This window comes from Salmo salar, chromosome 10, assembly GCF_965601325.2.
Source record: "Salmo salar chromosome 10, fSalSal1, whole genome shotgun sequence".
Taxonomy (NCBI): domain Eukaryota; kingdom Metazoa; phylum Chordata; class Actinopteri; order Salmoniformes; family Salmonidae; genus Salmo; species Salmo salar.
Window position 1 is genome coordinate 66,512,501 of NC_138300.1, and position 5,000 is coordinate 66,517,500.

The following is a 5,000-nucleotide window of genomic DNA, read 5'->3' on the forward strand; positions in this document are numbered from 1 at the left end:
GAGCAACTTTTTTTTCTCAACTTGTTATTGATGACTACTTCCCATTCGTCATTCAAGTGCATAGGCAACGGTAGGCAGACTTGAGCACTTCACACACCACTTTGCAATGAGCTAGAGGCAGTAGGCATTTTGAAAACACGTCCTGAAACCTGAAAGTTTGACTTCATGTTATGAGGCATGTCTTACCTTGCTTCAAAGTAGCCAAAATCCCACCACAGAAACGTGGAGGCAATTATTTTATAAAGACTTCCATATGCAATTGTTCTATTGGTTTTCACAATCCTAGTTATATTAGCAACCCATGCTAGTTGTTGCATCTTTATCTCCCCTCTTTCTACATTTCAAACTGATATTTTCATTTCTGTCACATGAAACCTCTCGCATGTACAGTGCCTGATTGCATTATGGAACGAACATTCGCACATATAGTTTACTGCCTTGTGTGCATTGCTGTGCTTAGAATGTGAAGAAATAATAGTTTATCAACACTTTATTTTCAATTTTTTTATGTTACCTATTCCTACGGGTTGCACGAATTTGGAATCGATCGTCCTACAACTGTCTCAGTCTGTTTGGAATAGGCTATTTCTTTCTTGCACGGAATGACAAGCTGACCAATGGAGGATTGTAGATTGACTTTGCTTGACAGTATGGGGGATAGTAGATTGTAAATCAACAGTGGTGTAGATGCTGGTTTATCACTCCCTCTATCACAGGCAGCACAGGGAACCATCAATCTGGGAACCAACAAAGGGATGAATCATTTACGTTGTCTAAACAGGACAATTTGAAAGGGGATACATAATTGAAGCACACCCATGAATCTTTTAGAGGGGAGACTTCCTCTTGTCTTTCTGAAACAAGCAGAACTTCCTGAGAGAGAGAGTGTGTGTTTGGTGGTGTGTGTGACAGCGTGTGTGTCCAGTGACGCGTCTGCCTCGCAACCAGTCCCACAGCACAATCAGCCGTGTGAGTATGCATGGCAGGGCAGTAAGACATCCTTTATTCTCAGCGAACACACACACACACACACACGCACACAGGCACGCACACACACACACAGGCACACACAGGCACACACACACACAGGCACACCAGAGTTTCTCTTAGAAACATTTGCCACCGGAAAGGTGATATTCATTTGAAGATTTTCATTGATCAGACATTTCGTGACGTTAGGACTCAAAGGCTCTATCTGCTCAGAGCATACTGTAGTTCTGAGATATTGAACCTCAACATGTTCACATCCCAGATCGCAACAGTTTTGTAATGAATTCTTATTTCATAACCCATCAAGGTCCTCACCTTAAAGGTACCCAAAGTACCCACATTAAACTTCATGGCAATGAAATGTCAATCTAGGTTTAGCCATTCTATCTGACACTTCTGAATTATACAGAAAACTGGAGCTATTTGAATGCATAGATGATAGAACAGTTTTTACCAAGATAGTCAGAACCCATCATCAAATACATTAAGAAACGATCATCCGACAAAATACCTGTCGTCACTGAACAACAATGTGATCATTTACTTTAAGATTTCTGACAGTTGTTTTTTTGCTTGCGTGCCATTTATTTCTGGCTAGACTAGTCTTAACCATACTTAGAGAGAGATGGCAAAGATGTGTTCTGATTGGTCCGTCTGTATTTGTTCAGGCTCGTGATTGGATTGCAGATAGAACCTTGTAGTGCCAAGTTCTAATGAGTTTATGCAGATAGAGGTGTAGATGTTTTCATTTGACACTTAACATGCACTTCTTCACAAATCTAACTGCACAAACATGAAGAACCATCTAAAGTCCCAAGGTCTCGATTTGAGGAATGTACCGGTCATCCATATGCATTGGGTGTGTAACCCGTTACAGCAGCCAGCACCATTAAACAAGAGTTATTGGCCATATGAGCCACGTTTACATATCCCTACAAATATAACAAATTACAAATACTATATTCCTTGTGTTTCGGTGTGTAGCATATGCACAACTTTATAGCCTATTATTTTATTGGTTTTTAGTTTCCTAAAGCAATTGTCCATCTGTCGGAGAGTTGAGCACTGTAGGCTTAGGCATCCACTCTTTGATGGGCCTATTCATATTTTAACATATGTACTTTTTCTCCCCAATTTCGTGATATTGAGAATTGGTAGTTACAGATCGCTGCAACTCCCCTACGGCCGAACCCTCCCCCTATCCCGGTCACGGCCGGCTGTGACACAGCCTGGGATCGAACCCGGGGCTGTAGTGACGCCTCAAGCACTGCGATGCAGTGCCTTAGACCGCTGCGCCACTCGGGAGGCCTAATTTGTACATTTTATAAAAGTAAGCGTTATATTGTTAGATTCTAGGAGTAACTCTGGTAGGCCTCAACCAGTCTTCCTCACCTCAAGTTCAACTGATGGAGTCAGTTGGAGCGCCGGGATGCACTGCCTTCATGTCATAGGCCTGCAGTGTAGTAGGCTAACAGTCACACCACACCAAACCTTCACTAAAGTTTCTAAACTTTATTAGGGTAATATCGAAGGTAAGTCCAGCCATTGTTTCTAAGGAAGATAGGAGCAGGATCTTCTATTGAGGCGAACACAACGTTACAGTTGGAACTTAAATTGGCTCAACAGAATAAAAAACACATACGGACTGGATTAAACCTTCACTAAAGTTTTGAACAGGCTATATTGCAGCAATTACCAAGAAAGGCTGGTGCCTACTTTACCCAACAAATGACAGCAATAAGACAATAATGATATTTATTTTACAACGGGCCTGCAGTTAAAAAGACAGATTGAACTTAATTTAGCCAACGAAAATGTCAACGGAATGAAATAAAACACGTTTTACATATTTATAGAACTGGTTTAGATTAATTAATAAATAGGCCTACAATAATAATCAAATACATTTTTCTTAGTCACATGCACCAAATACAACCTTACAGTGAAATGCTTACTTACAAGCCCTTTAACCAACAGTTTCAAAAACCATGATATACATTAATAATGACGATAAAATGAATGATTATAAATACGATGAAAATAAATAAATCCAAATGTAATAATTGCACCCTACCTGATGAGCGAGTTGCACAGTAGCCTGGGTTTGACCATGCCAAGGCTCCTCTCTTGCTCTCTCTACTCAGCAGCAGGCACGTGCACGTAAGACGGCGTGCACGGAGTGGGAGAATGGTGCTGAAACCGAAGCCCCGGCTCCGATTTTATTTATCAGCTTAAGCAGCCAACCTCCGGCAATTACCGGCTAACGGAAACCCTGATGAGGGCCTGAGATGAAAATGTTCGTCCACCAGCCACTGTTGCAGGTAGATAAAAAAACAGATATTTTGACACGCTTTGCAATGTTTCTATAACAAGACCTCTATTAGTAAGAAGTAATGTGGTATATTGCTCAATTTCATGAAAATGTTTGTGACCTGAGACTTTTGACAACATTTTTATGAGATGAGAAAATGTTCAGCTGACCTTTTTAAGAAGGGGTGGTTACCGTGGTAACGGGCCACTCAAGTCATGACACTTGTCTGTGATTTTGGACCTGACTAGTAGTAAACGACATCTCTTCACTAGCAACCAAGCTTGTGAACAAAACAATGTAATAGCCAAGAAACATGAGTGCAAAGTCTCACTTTGTAGACTTTCCAGTAAATTAGAACAACTTTTATGCAGCTCAAAAATTATTCTATCAGCACTTAATAACTCCATTCACGTTTCTATGTTACAGTCAGCAGCATGTTGAGCCCTCCAGCTGATGACTGTCATTCACGCTTTAGTTATGTTATATGTTAGTATGACTGTGCTCGTTTGAAGGCCTGCTTGTCTTAGTGTGAACAGCCGAATGGCTGAGTCTACATGTGCTTAAAGTTTAAAGACATTGATATAAAAACGAATATCTAGCCCGTTTCTCTGGCAGGTCTGCAGAAGAAAAAAAAACGCGAACACGCGTGCGTGTACAAACGCACGTACACACACTACTCAAAAACCCTCCTTTCTCTGCAGCGGTGGGTAGAAAACAAGATTGTTCCTAATTGACACCACATGTGGGGGAGTGTTCAGAGGCCCGATGCTCACAGCGGTTCCCCTATCCCCCCTCCTCCTCCTCTTCTTCCCCTTCCTCCCTCCATCAGCTAATATTCCAGCAGAATTATGGAAGGGCTATTGCTTTCCTTCTTGCTTCTTTCTTTCCCATTACAAGCTCACTCACTGCCCCCTTGCCCCCCCCTTGTCTCTCTGTCTCTCTGTCTCTCTGTCTGTCTCTCTGTCTGTGTCTCTCTCTGTCTCTCTCTGTCTGTCTTTCTGTGTCTCTGTCTGTCTTTCTGTGTCTGTGTCTGTCTCTGTGTCTGTCTGTCTCTCTGTGTCTGTCTCTCTGTGTCTGTCTCTCTGTGCCTCTGTCTGCTCTGTGTCGTCTCTGTCTGTCTGTGTCTGTGTCTGTCTGTCTCTCTCTCTGTCTGTCTCTCTGTGTCTCTCTGTCTGTGTCTCTCTGTCTGTCTCTGTATGTCTGTCTCTGTCTGTCTGTGTCTGTGTCTGTGTCTGTCTGTCTCTCTCTCTGTCTGTCTCTCTGTGTCTGTCTGTCTGTCTCTCTGTGTCTGTCTGTCTCTCTGTGTCTGTCTGTCTGTCTCTCTGTGTCTGTCTGTCTCTCTGTGTCTGTCTGTCTCTCTGTGTCTGTCTGTCTGTCTGTCTGTCTGTCTGTCTGTCTGTCTCTCTGTGTCTGTCTCTCTGTCTGTCTGTCTGTCTGTCTCTCTGTCTTTCTGTGTCTTTCTGTCTCTCTGTGTCTGTCTGTCTCTCGGTGTCTCTGTCTCTCTGTGTCTGTCTCTCTGTCTGTGTCTCTGTCTGTGTCTCTGTCTCTGTCTGTCTCTCTGTGCCTGTCTGTCTTTCTGTGTCTGTCTCTGTCTTTCTGTGTCTGTCTCTGTCTTTCTGTGTCTGTCTCTGTCTTTCTGTGTCTGTCTCTGTCTTTCTGTGTCTGTCTCTGTCTTTCTGTGTCTGTCTTTCTGTCTTTC

The 5,000-nt window shown here is 42.7% G+C and overlaps 1 protein-coding gene across 1 annotated transcript in view; it reads left to right on the forward strand.

Moving 5' to 3' along the window:
* The window catches only part of mrpl23 (mitochondrial ribosomal protein L23), a 127,855-nt gene that overhangs the window by 43,192 nt on the left and 79,663 nt on the right, over positions 1-5,000 (forward strand). The window lies entirely within an intron of this gene.